Genomic DNA, 14474 nt, shown 5'->3' on the forward strand with positions numbered 1-14474 from the left:
GTATCCGTTAAGATAATACAACCGTCTGCATCCGTTCAGAACGGATCCATTTGTATTATCTTTAACATAGCCAAGATGGATCTTGAACACCACTGAAAGTGAATGGAGGACGGATCCTTTTTCTATTGTGTCATCCGTTTGGCTCAGTTTCGTCAGACATACACCAAAACGCTGCAAAAAAATTGCCCCCAAAGGTGTACATAGCCTTTAAGACTTATTTGATTTGGTTGGTACCTTTATTTTGTTCCAGATCTTATGGACATTTATGACAAACACTGGATGGACAAAAGCACAGAGACAACTCTTAATCACTGAATTCAGGCGTTTCATTCAGTCCTATTGTCCAAAGTGTAGAAAATCAAGAAACTAGCCATGCAGTCTGCTTTTACAAACATTTATAAAATAATTGTTTGTTCTAAAAAGGTCACTGAATTTGAATGTGGTATTGTAACAGGATTCCACAGCTGCAGTAACAGGTCAGTTAGTGAAATGTCTTCTCTCCTACATATTCAATGATTAACTGTGAGTAGTATTATTGCAAAGTGGAAGTGTTTAGCGGCCACAGCAACTCAACCACAAAGAGGCGACATACATTTTGCATACTGTACATTTTAATTTGCCGAGTGGGGTTGCTGAGTGCTGAGGCATATAGTGCATACAAATCCACAGTGCTCTGCCGACTCAATAACTGCAGAATTCAAAAACATCCCCTGGCATTAACATCAGTATAAAATATGAGCCTGGAGCATCATGTAACATGCAAGACTTATAATATTGTGCACATTGTTTAGGCAGGTGTGGAAAAATTGCTGCAATAAGCACGAATGTTTTCAAAAATAGATGGGGTTAATAGTTTATTTTTAGCAATTAATAAAAAGCAAGCTGAATGAACAAAATATAAATCTAAGGGTCCATTCACACATTTTGCAGAACGGAATTGCGGACCCATTCATTTCTATGGGGCAGAACGATGTGCTGCCCGGAGACGCACTTCTGGGTCCGCAATTCCGTTCCCGAAAAAAATAGAACATGTCCTATTCTTGTCCGCAATTGCAGACAAGAATAGGCATTTTCTATTAAGTGCCGGCGATGTGCGGTCCGCAAAATGCGGAACGCACATCGCCGATGTCCGTGTTTTGCGGATCCGCGAAACACACACGGACATGTGACTGGACCCTTACTCAAATCAATTTTTCTAGGCACACTTGCACACAGTTTTTGAAGGACTTTGATAGGGAGGTTGCTCCAAACAATTAAATTATATATATATATATATATATATATATATATATATAAAAATAAAGAATTAACCACAGATCTTCTGCGGATGTAAGCTTGCTGAACTCCTTCTGTCTCTTCATGTAATCGCAGAACGACTTAAAGGTGTTGAGGTTGGGGCTCTTTGGCCGGCCACAGCATTACTTTCAGGATTCCTTGTTCTACTTTACGCTAAAGATACTGCATTTTTCCCCCTATAAGACGCACCTGCCGATAAGACGCACCTAGGTTTTTGAGGAGGAAAATATTTTGAACCAAAAGGTGTGCTTAGAGGGGACACTGTTATAGAGGGGATCTGTGGATGACACTGTTATGTGGGGGGGGGGGGGGGGGAATCTATGGATGGCACTGTTATGGGGGATCTGTGGATGACACTGTTATGGGGAGGGGGATCTGTGGATGGCACTGTTAGGCCAATTGCAGACGATCCTTCCTCCTGCAGCACCCAGCCTGACCTCCCATCACTGCCAGGAGTCACATAGCATTATATTGACTTATGATGCTATGTAACCCTTACAGTTATGGAATGTATTGGATAACACTGGCAGCATTATGCCAGTGTTATCCAATACATTTTAGAAGTGTAAGGGTTACATAGCATCATAGCTGCGGGAGGAACGCAAAGGGCCTTATGGGGAGGGGGATCTGTGGATGAGACGGTTATCAAACTCCCGTAGCATGCAGGGCGGCCGGCAGCATAACGTCACTCACGTGCCTGCTCCGCCTGCTTAATAAATAAAGTGGGAGAAGCAGGAGCGTGACGTGAGGGAGTGGCGTTACGCTGCCGGCCGCCCTTCATGCTACGGGAGTTTGATAGTACTACTACATGGGAGAGCGCTACTTTAACGTTACCAAGAGTTTTTTTTTTTGTTTTTGTTTTTTTAAATAGATCTTTATTTCAATTTCATAAAAAAATACATCCATAAAAAACACATTGCACCAACAACAAGCAAAAATCGAATATTAACAATTAATAGTTTCAATTCATTTCTATTTTCTTTCTCCCTTTTACCTTCCCTCCCCCTCGCTCCCTCCTCCCTCCACCATACCCTCCCACCCCTAAAGGGAATGAAGGAGTGGGGGCGTGGAGAAAAAAAAAAAACACAACACGCGACAAACGCCAACCCTAAAGTAGCCAATTTTCCCATACTTGGTCGAGGTTTAATGACCTTTTAGAATGATTCTTCATTACACGTTCTTCTTTAATTAAATTATCTATTACTTTTCTCCACTGTCCCACCGTCGGTGGGTCTGCCTTTATCCATTTTCTGAGAATAAGAAGTCTGGCCTGAAATAATACTTTATTCAAAACCAATCGTATTTTTTATTCAAGTTCAAATGTTCAGTTGCCCCTAGAATACAAATTACTGGATCATTGAGCAACCGAACCTTCAGGAGCAAAAACACGGTTTCCATTATTTCTGTCCAGTATCTATAAAGCTTGGGACATCTCCAAAAACAATGTATCAAATCTGCTCTCTCCTCCCAGCATCTTGAACACTTATCTGTTTCTCTCACTCCCATTCTTTTCAACATCCATGGAGATCGATGTAGTCTATGCACTATGAAAAATTGTGAGATCTTATGTGAGCCCCTGTCCGAGATTGTCGCATAATTTCTAAGGGCATCTCTCCATTTTTCTTCCGTAAAGGAATCTAGATCTTTCTCCCATTTTTTCTCAGCAAGCATTGTAATCCTTTTTCTCTTTGCCTCCATCAAAAACCTATATCTCCTTGCAGTTATTCCTCCTCCTTCTCCTTCTGCAGTAAACTTATCCAGCCTATCTGATTTTTCCCTTCTATACCTATCCTCCTGTACCACTGTCTGCAGTGCATTCCTAAGCTGGAAATATTTATACATATCACTGTGGGGGATCCCAAATTCCAACACCATTTTGTTGAAGTCCTTCAGCTTATCCTCTTCAAATATCTGATCTAAATATTTCACTCCTTTTTTTTCCCCAATCTATATAATCCCTTATTGTTTCTAATTCCTTTAAATTAAGATTTTTCCATATCAGTGTATAATTCAAAAACCCTTTAATCTCCAATATCTTCTTAATTTCCCCCCATACGTATTCTATTAAATTTAATATCCTATTATCAGTATTTTCTTTCCCCAAAAAACCTGATTCCAACACCTCGAAGTGATTACATTCCTTTTTCCATCCCCATTTATTTAATTCTTGTCTACCCACCTGACTATCTAAACTACCCTTTATATTCCCGTATTGTGTTATCAAAAAATAAAAAAAACAAATTGGGGACCGCTAATCCTCCCTCCTGCACTGGAAGCTGAAGGACTTCCTTCTTTATCCGAGGGATCGCACCCTTCCAAATGAAATCCCCCATTAATCTATCGAATAGTTTGAAAATGTTCTGCGGTATTCTCGCTGGGGCATTTTGTAATACATAGAGTATCTTCGGGAGAAGGACCATTTTTATTAGATTTACTCTACCTTGTATTGACATTGGTAGTCTTTTCCATATGTGTATTTTAGTTCTTAATTCTTTTATTAAGGGAAGGACATTTAGTTTTTCATATTCTTCTATATTTCCGGAGATTCGTATACCGAGGTATTTAAAATTTTCATATTTTTTAAGAACGTGTACCCGTGTGTCTCCCTGTAATTGTCCATCTCCTAATAATAACATGTGTGATTTCCCCCAGTTAATATTTAAGCCAGAAAAAAAACCAAATTTATCTATTATCTCTATCACTTTATTAAACTGATCCCCAGTGTTTTGCAAAAAAAGTAAAATATCATCCGCATACATTAACAATTTTTCTTCCCCACCCACATATTGAAAACTTTTAATCTCCCTATCATTTCTTATTATATTTGCCAAAGGTTCAATTGCAATAGCAAATAAGAGGGGGGAGAGAGAGCATCCCTGCCTTGTGCCACGAGATAGGGCAAACGGCAGGGACAAGCTCCCATCCACAACCACTCTAGCCCTAGGGTTACAATATATTAGCTGTATCCACCCTATAAATCCCTCCCCTATACCAAATCTCCTTAATACTGCCCATAGATACTCCCATTCAATACAATCAAATGCCTTTTGGGCATCCAATGAAAGTATCGCTTTCTCCCCTGCATCTACTCTATTGGCTTCAATGTTGAGAAATAACCTTCTTATATTGGAGTATATTGTTCTACCCGGTATAAATCCTGTTTGGTCTTTATTTATTATTACTTTGATAACCCTTGAAAGCCTATCAGCCAAGACTTTTGCCAAAATTTTAACATCCGTGTTCAACAGGGATATTGGCCTATATGAACCAGGATCTGTTTGTTCTTTTCCTTTTTTTGGAATTAATGTAATAATTGCTTCCTTCATAGAATTCGGTAAATCGCCTAATTTTCGAGCCTCATCCAATGTTATTTTTAATTCTGGTACCAAAACCTGAGAGAAGGTTTTATACATTTCAAAAGGAAGCCCATCTCCTCCTGGTGCCTTCTCAAGTTTAACCTTCCCCAGAGCTAGATTTATTTCTGCCACCGTTATTTCTTTCTCCAGATATTCTCTTTGGGCCTTAGATATCCTACTAAAAACAATCTTATCTAAATATGAATCTAACTCTTGTTTTGAGTATTGTACCCTGGACTTATATAGCTCTAGGAAATACTCCCGGAACACATTTTTAATACCTTCAGGTATGGTGGTTAATTTACCCGTTTTATCTTTAATTGCACCGATCCATGATTTCCCTTTTTGATTTTTCACTATATCTGCTAGTATTTTACCAACCTTTTCACCCTCCGAGGCTACCTGGATCCCTTGAAAAAGCAGTTCTTTCCTACTTTTTTCTAATTGATATATCTTCAACTTTTCTTGTTCTTCCTCCCATGCTCTCTTGTTAAATACAGTAGGGTATCTCATACATGCCATTCTTGCCTCTTGCAGTCTTTTCTCCAGTACCTTCCTGTTTTTCCTAGTACTTTTTTTCCAATAATCTACTTTTTTAAACAGTATTCCCCTCAAAAAGGCCTTGAAAGTGTCCCAAACCACCAGTCTACTGGCAGAACCGTTATTTTCCATAAAAAAAAGTTTTAACTCCTCAATTATACTCTCTTTATCCGAGATCAATAATAACCAATGGGGATTGAACTTGAACAACGGCAAAATATTATTTTTATTCAAATCCAGCTCAATTACCATTGCATTATGATCTGACAGAGCCATAGGTATATACTTTATCATGATCCTGTTTTGGGACATTAAGTTTTTATTTCCAAAAGTCATATCTATTCTCGACCAAGTTTGGGGCGTTTTTGAGTAGCAAGAGTACATAATTTCGTCCGGGTTCTGAACCCGCCATACATCTACCCAATTGAATTAATGTAATAATTTACGTAAATCTACATATTGTGCTCCTCCCCCTCTGCCAGACATCCTATCCCTGAGTGGATCCATAACCGCGTTATAATCGCCTACCGCAATCAACATACATTCCTGTTTATTCAACATAAATCTATGCAGTTGATACAAAACATCTGATTTATATGGTGGTGGAATATATATATATTTGCGATTACAGTTTTAATCCCTTCTACATAACAGTGTAAGAAGAGGTATCTGCCATAGCCGTCGGCCTCACATGCCAGAACTTCAAACTTGATCTTGTTATGGATCAAAATTTAGACCCCTCTGGAATAAGTAGTATATACCGAATGATATCCCGCCACCATCCATCTCCTCTCTAACCACCTTACTGATCCCTTATCCAAATGTGTCTCCTGAAGGCAAATGACTGGCATGGCAGAAACATCTTCATCCACTCAAGGATAGCATATCTTTTGACCCTCTCACGGAGCCCTCTCACATTCAATGAAAGGATCCTAACCATCTAACCAAGGGGGAGGAACAAAAAATAAATAAAAATACAAAATTTCCACGTCCCCCCCACCCACATTCCATATTCACCCTCCCATCTATATAGTCCCCCCCTTCTGCTAACCAGCAGTCCGGGCGGCTACATAACTTAGCATATTGACTCCTGTCACCTCCTCCCCCCCCCCCCAGCCTCAAAGATCCCTCTCCATCCGCCCATTCACTAACTTCCTCCGGAGTCTGAAAGAAGACAATCTTGCCATTATGTTCCACCCTTAATTTTGCTGGAAAAAGTAGGCTATATTTTATACCTGCCTCCCTTAATCTTTTCTTGACCAATATGAATTCTCTTCTTTGTACATTAGTACTAAATGAATAATCTGGGAATAGTTTAACCTTTACCCCCTGTATATGATATTTTTCGGAGGTTCTAGCATCGGATAATATTCCATCTCGATCCTTAGATAATAAACATTTCACCAATATCGGTCTAGGATAATCCCCTGGCACCCTATTTTTTGTGGGGACCCTGTGTGCTCTTTCAATAGAGAATAAGGGGGAGAGAGTACCTTCTTTAGTATTTTCCTTTAACCATTTCTCCATAAATTCAGTACAATTTTCTCCCTCCACTCGCTCTGGGATCCCCACACATCTTATATTAGACCTTCTAGCTCTATCCTCCTGGTCTACCAATTTTTGTTCCATCTTAACATTTTTTCGTTTTAAAAGATCCACCTCCTTCTCTAATTTATACACAACTTTCTCTAGGGTGGGAATCCTTTTTTCCATCTCTCGCAGACGCTGCCTTACTTTTTCCATCTCAGCTCGTATAACCATAACATCCGTTTGCACTGTCCCAAGCTGGGTTACTAAATTACCTATTAAATTTTCCATCCGTGAAACCGTGCAAAGTATATCCTGCACCATTTTTACATCTGTTTCTGTATATGTCACTGGTGTTCCCCTCTCCCCCTCCACTAACGTCACATGTGTCGGACCCTGCAAACTAGCGTCCGCAGTTTTTTCTTTTTGTGGGGATCTAGCCCCAGGTGAATTCGGGACCAGATACTTATTTAAACCCAATTGTTTAGACCCACTTTCTAAGCCTGATGCTGATCGCCTGGCGGTACTCCCCGTAGGGCCACACTGTTCCTCCCTTTTTTTTTTATGGCATTTTAAATTCTCTTCCCCCCTTTCTCTTTTCTTCCTCTCTTCTCTATCCTTTCCTTCCCTCTTACCTCACACTCCCCCTCTCTCTCCCCTTTCTTCCCTTTTCCCTCTCCTTTCCCTAACCTTCTCTTCCCTTTCTCTTCTTTTCCCCTTCCTTCCCATATATATATATATATATGTATCTAACAAGACCAGTTACACTCCCCTGTTTAAGTCAGTCATATTAATCTCATAAATCAAAACAGTAAATTACATCCTTATTAAACACAAAGATTAGTTCCAAGGGCAAAGAGAGTCAATAATATTAACCACTTCAGCCCCGCTAGGTGAAACCCCCTTCATGACCAGGCCACTTTTTACACTTCGGCACTACACTCCTTTCACCGTTTATCGCTCGGTCATGCAACTTACCACCCAAATGAATTTTACCTCCTTTTCTTCTCACTAATGGAGCTTTCATTTGTTGGTATTTTATTGCTGCTGACATTTTTACTTTTTTTGTTATTAATCAAAATGTAACGATTTTTTTTGCAAAAAAATGACATTTTTCACTTTCAGCTGTGAAATTTTGCAAAAAAAACGACATCCATATATAAATTTTTCGCTAAATTTATAGTTCTACATGTCTTTGATAAAAAAAAATGTTTGGGCAAAAAAAAATGGTTTGGGTAAAAGTTATAGCATTTACAAACTATGGTACAAAAATGTGAATTTCCGCTTTTTGAAACGGCTCTGATTTTCTGAGCACCTGTCATGTTTCCTGAGGTTCTACAATGCCCAAACAGTAGAAAAACCCCACAAATGACCCCATTTCGGAAAGTAGACACCCTAAGGTATTCGCTGATGGGCATAGTGAGTTCATAGAACTTTTTATTTTTTGTCACAAGTTAGCGGAAAATGATGATGATTTATTTTTTTTATTTTTTTCTTACAAAGTCTCATATTCCACTAACTTGCGACAAAAAATAAAAAATTCTAGGAACTCACCATGCCCCTCACAGAATACCTTGGGGTGTCTTCTTTCCAAAATGGGGTCACTTGTGGGGTAGTTATACTGCCCTGGCAATTTAGGGGCCCAAATGTGTGAGAAGAACTTTGCAATCAAAATGTGTAAGAAATGACCGGTGAAATCCGAAAGGTGCACTTTGGAATATGCGCCCCTTTGCCCACCTTGGCAGCAAAAAAGTGTCACACATGTGGTATCGCCGTACTCAGGAGAAGTTGGGGAATATGTTTTGGGGTGTCATTTTACATATACCCATGCTGGGTGAGAAAAATATCTTGGTCAAATGCCAACTTTGTATAAAAAAATGGGAAAAGTTGTCTTTTGCCAAGATATTTCTCTCACCCAGCATGGGTATATGTAAAATGACACCCCAAAACACATTCCCCAACTTCTCCTGAGTACGGCGATACCAGATGTGTCACACTTTTCGCTGCCAAGGTGGGCAAAGGGGCACATATTCCAAAGTGCACCTTTCGGATTTTGCAGGCCATTTTTTACACATTTTGATTGCAAAGTACTTCTCACACATATGGGCCCCTAAATTGCCAGGGCAGTATAACTACGCCACAAGTGACCCCATTTTGGAAAGAAGACACCCCAAGGTATTCCGTGAGGGGCACTGCGAGTTCCTAGAATTTATTTTTTTTTGTCACAAGTTAGCGGAAAATGATGATATTTTTTTTTTTGGTTTTTTTTCTTACAAAGTCTCATATTCCACTAACTTGCGACAAAAAATAAAAAATTCTAGGAACTCGCCATGCCCCTCACGGAATACCTTGGGGTGTCTTCTTTCCAAAATGGGGTCACTTGTGGGGTAGTTATACTGCCCTGGCAATTTAGGGGCCCATATGCGTGAGAAGTACTTTGCAATCAAAATGTGTAAAAAATGGCCTGCAAAATCCGAAAGGTGCACTTTGGAATATGTGCCCCTTTGCCCACCTTGGCATCAAAAAAGTGTCACACATCTGGTATCGCCGTACTCAGGAGAAGTTGGGGAATGTGTTTTGGGGTGCCATTTTACATATACCCATGCTGGGTGAGAGAAATATGTTGGCAAACGACAACTTTTCCCATTTTTTTATACAAAGTTGGCATTTGACCAAGATATTTTTCTCACCCAGCATGGGTATATGTAAAATGACACCCCAAAACACATTCCCCAACTTCTTCTGAGTACGGCGATACCAGATGTGTCACACTTTTTTGCAGCCTAGATGCGCAAAGGTGCCCAAATTCCTTTTAGGAGGGCATTTTTAGACATTTGGATCCCAGACTTCTTCTCACACTTTAGGGCCCCTAAAAAGCCAGGGCAGTATAAATACCCCACATGTGACCCCACTTTGGAAAGAAGACACCCCAAGGTATCCAATGAGGGGCCTGGCAAGTTCATAGAATTTTTTTTTTTTTCGCATAAGTTAGCGGAAATTGATTTTTTTTTGTTTTTTCTCACAAAGTCTCACTTTCCGCTAACTTAGGACAAAAATTTAAATCTTTCATGGACTCAATATGCCCCTCAGCAAATACCTTGGGGTGTCTTCTTTCCAAAATGGGGTCAGTTGTGGGGTGTTTGTACTGCCCTGGCATTTGAGGGTCTCCGCAATCATTACATGTATGGCCAGCATTAGGAGTTTCTGCTATTCTCCTTATATTGAGCATACAGGTAATGAGATTTTTTTTTCCGTTCAGCCTCTGGGCTGAAAGAAAAAAATGAACGGCACAGATTTCTTCATTCGCATCGATCAATGTGGATGAAAAAATCTCTGCCAAAAAAAAAAAATGGAGGGGAAAGGCGTCTGCCAGGACATAGGAGCTCCGCCCTACATCCATACCCACTTAGCTCGTATGCCCTGGCAAACCAGATTTCTCCATTCGCATCAATCGATGTGGATGAATAAATCATTGCCGGGATTTTTTTTTTATATATATATATATATATATATACAGACGTGGACAAAATTGTTGGTACCCTTTGGTCAATGAAAGAAAAAGTCACAATGGTCACAGAAATAACTTTAATCTGACAAAAGTAATAATAAATTAAAATTCTATAAATGTTAACCAATGAAAGTCAGACATTGTTTTTCAACCATGCTTCAACAGAATTATGTAAAAAAATAAACTCATGAAACAGGCATGGACAAAAATGATGGTACCCCTAGAAAACACAGAACATAATGTGACCAAAGGGACATGTTAATTCAAGGTGTGTCCACTAATTAGCATCACAGGTGTCTACAACCTTGTAATCAGCCATTGGGCCTATATATATGGCTCCAGGTAATCACTGTGTTGTTTGGTGATATGGTGTGTACCACACTCGACATGGACCAGAGGAAGCAAAGGAAAGAGCTGTCTCAAGAGATCAGAAAGAAAATTATAGACAAGCATGTTAAAGGTAAAGGCTATAAGACCATCTCCAAGCAACTAGATGTTCCTGTGAGTACAGTTGCACATATTATTCATAAGTTTAAGATCCATGGGACTGTAGCCAACCTCCCTGGACGTGGCCGCAGGAGGAAAATTGATGACAAATCTAAGAGACGGATAATCCGAATGGTAACAAAAGAGCCTAGAAAGACTTCTAAAGAGATTCAAGGTGAACTTCATGCTCAAGGAACATCAGTGTCAGATCGCACCATCCGTCGTTGTTTGAGCCAAAGTGGACTACATGGGAGACGACCAAGGAGGACACCATTGTTGAAAACGAATCATAAAAAAGCAAGACTGGAATATGCCAAACTACATGTTGACAAGCCACAAAGCTTCTGGGAGAATGTCCTGTGGACAGATGAGACAAAAATCGAAGTTTTTGCCAAGGCACATCAGCTGTATGTTCACAGACGAAAAAATGAAGCATATCAAGAAAAGAACACTGTCCCTACTGTGAAACATGGAGGAGGCTCTGTTATGTTCTGGGGCTGCTTTGCTGCGTCTGGCACAGGGTGTCTTGAATCTGTGCAGGGTACAATGAAATCTCAAGACTATCAAGGAATTCTAGAGAGAAATGTACTAGCCAGTGTCAGAAAGCTTGGTCTCAGTCGCAGGTCATGGGTCTTGCAACAGGACAATGACCCAAAACACACCGCTAAAAACACCCAAGAATGGCTAAGAGGAAAAAATTGGACTATTCTAAAGTGGCCTTCTATGAGCCCTGACCTCAATCCTATTGAGCATCTTTGGAAGGAGCTGAAACATGCAGTCTGGAAAAGGCACCCTTCAAACCGGACACAACTGGAGCAGTTTGCTCATGAGGAGTGGGCCAAAATACCTGCTGAGAGGTGCAGATGTCTCATTGACAGTTACAGGAAGCGTTTGATTGCAGTGATTGCCTCAAAAGGTTGCGCAACAAAATATTAAGTTAGGGGTACCATCATTTTTGTCCATGCCTGTTTCATGAGTTTATTTTTTTACATAATTCTGTTGAAGCATGGTTGAAAAACAATGTCTGACTTTCATTGGTTAACATTTATAGAATTTTAATTTATTATTACTTTTGTCAGATTAAAGTTATTTCTGTGACCATTGTGACTTTTTCTTTCATTGACCAAAGGGTACCAACAATTTTGTCCACGTCTGTATATACATACAAAGTGCTTGCCAAAGCATAGGAACGCCGCCTCCTCCTCAGCTCGTATGCCTCGGCAAACGTATCTGTCACTGCAGAGGAGAAAATCCCGTCTTGCAGCGCCGCATACACCGACTTGCGTGTAATCTGACAGCAGCGCAATGCTTCTGTCAGAATGCACATCGGTGCTGCAGCTAGTAGATCGGTTGGTCCACCTGGAAGGTAAAAAGACAAAAAAAAAAAAAAAAAAGAAAAAACCAGGCCACAACGCAATAATTTTATTAACTTTGGAACAGAACATGTAACTTTAACTTTTGGAACTAAACATTAACCTGTTTGCTTACCTGTTTTTTTTTTTTGTTTTTTTACCTTTATAGAACAAACCTCTCCTTCCCCATGGGTCAATGTGCAAAGCGCAAATCGCCCAAAGATGTGGCGAAGTGCGTTATGCACTTTGTCCCATGTGAAAGGAGACGTTTGCAGCAGCTGTGAGTGAATGGGCCCTAATAGCCCTGTGTGCCTATCCTGGTGAGATGATCCCTATGCTAATAGTGTACCTGTGAGTGGTACTTCCGGAAACACTCTCCAAAACATAGGGCAGGGTGGTCCGGACAGTCAGGACAGAAATAGCGGGTGTCACGCCTTATTCCACTCCTGCTACAGACACAACATTTTTTTCGGGGTGGCGGTCGGTTTGAGGTACCAGCAACGACACTGGGGAAGTGTCGCTCGTGTAGACGGCTAACTACACTGGTGGATGGGGCCACGGAACCTCCTGGATACAGGAGGTTCGCGATGATCTCTTCCTGAAATTTGAGGAAGGATCCAGTTCTCCCAGCCTTACTGTAGAGAACAAAACTATTGTACAGAGCCAATTGAATTAAATATACAGACACCTTCTTATACCAGCGTCTGGTGCGTCGGGAAACTAAATACGGAGCCAACATCTGGTCATTGAAGTCGACCCCTCCCATGTGGAGGTTATAGTCGTGGACTGAGAGGGGCTTTTCAATGACACGGGTTGCTCGCTCAATTTGGATTGTCGTGTCTGCGTGAATGGAGGAGAGCATGTAAACGTCACGCTTGTCTCTCCATTTCACCGCGAGCAGTTCTTCGTTACACAGTGCGGCCCTCTGCCCCCTTGCAAGACGGGTGGTAACGAGCCGTTGGGGGAAGCCCGCGCGACTAGTTCGCGCGGTACCACAGGCGCCAATCCGTTCTAGAAACAAATGCCTAAAGAGGGCCACACTTGTGTAAAAATTGTCCACATAAAGATGGTACCCCTTGCCGAATAAGGGTGACACCAAGTCCCAAACTGTCTTCCCACTGCTCCCCAGGTAGTCAGGGCAACCGACCGGCTCCAGGGTCTGATCTTTTCCCTCATAGACCCGAAATTTGTGGGTATAGCCTGTGGCCCTTTCACAGAGCTTATACAATTTGACCCCATACCGGGCGCGCTTGCTTGGGATGTATTGTTTGAAGCCAAGGCGCCCGGTAAAATGTATTAGGGACTCGTCTATGCAGATGTTTTGCTCTGGGGTATAAATATCTGCAAATTTCTGGTTGAAATGGTCTATGAGGGGCCGAATTTTGTGGAGCCGGTCAAAAGCAGGGTGGCCTCTGGGACGAGAGGTGCTGTTGTCACTAAAGTGCAGGAAACGCAGGATGGTCTCAAATCGTGTCCTGGACATAGCAGCAGAGAACATGGGCATGTGATGAATCGGGTTCGTGGACCAATATGACCGCAATTCATGTTTTTTTGTCAGGCCCATGTTGAGGAGGAGGCCCAGAAAAGTTTTAATTTCGGAAACTTGGACTGGTTTCCACCGGAAAGACTGGGCATAAGAGCTTCCCGGGTTAGCGGTTATAAATTGTGTGGCATATCTGTTTGTTTCGGCCACAACTAAGTCTAAAAGCTCCGCAGTCAAGAACAGCTCAAAAAATCCCAGGGCCGAACCGATCTGAGCCGTCTCAACCCGAACTCCAGACTGGGCAGTGAAAGGGAAAACTACGGGTGCGGCGGAAGTTGGGGACTGCCAATCAGGGTTTGCCAGCACCTCTGGGATTCTAGGGGCTCTACGGGCACGTCTTTGCGGTGGCTGCGACGGGGTCACTACTGCACGTGCCACCGTACCAGCTTCAACTGCCCTTCTGGTGCTCGCTACTTCACCAGGTTGTACGGCAGTGCTGGTACTAGGTCCAGGAAGGGCTGGGCTGCTGGTGTATGCCTCACCACGTAATCCGACAGCACCAGCCCCACTCTGCTGCTCTTGAAGCGGATCCTGCGCAACCTGCGGTCTAGCGACACGGGGCCGGGTATGCCTGGTGCTATCAGGGACCTCAACCTCCTCGTCCGAACTTTGGGTCAGAGAGCCACTGCTTTCTACAGGTTCGTATTCTGACCCGCTGGATTCATCAGATGAGGGTTCCCACTCCTCATCCGACTGGGTCAGAAGCCTGTAGGCCTCTTCAGAAGAATACCCCCTGTTAGACATGTGGGCAACTAAATTTCGGGGTATTCCCTGAGACTACCCAAGAAAAAAAAAAGCAAGCCTGTCTTACAAAGGGGAGCCTAGCGAAGTACCGGAGGCCGCTGCGGTTGATAAAAAATATCAAA

The 14474-nt window shown here is 41.8% G+C and overlaps 1 protein-coding gene across 3 annotated transcripts in view; it reads right to left on the bottom strand.

Annotated features, from left to right (window-relative positions):
• Window positions 1–14474, bottom strand: part of KMT5B (lysine methyltransferase 5B) — a 244629-nt gene that overhangs the window by 41326 nt on the left and 188829 nt on the right. The gene's annotated exons all lie outside the window — the stretch shown is intronic.

This window comes from Bufo gargarizans, chromosome 10 (genome assembly GCF_014858855.1).
Source record: "Bufo gargarizans isolate SCDJY-AF-19 chromosome 10, ASM1485885v1, whole genome shotgun sequence".
In the NCBI taxonomy this organism is placed as follows: domain Eukaryota; kingdom Metazoa; phylum Chordata; class Amphibia; order Anura; family Bufonidae; genus Bufo; species Bufo gargarizans.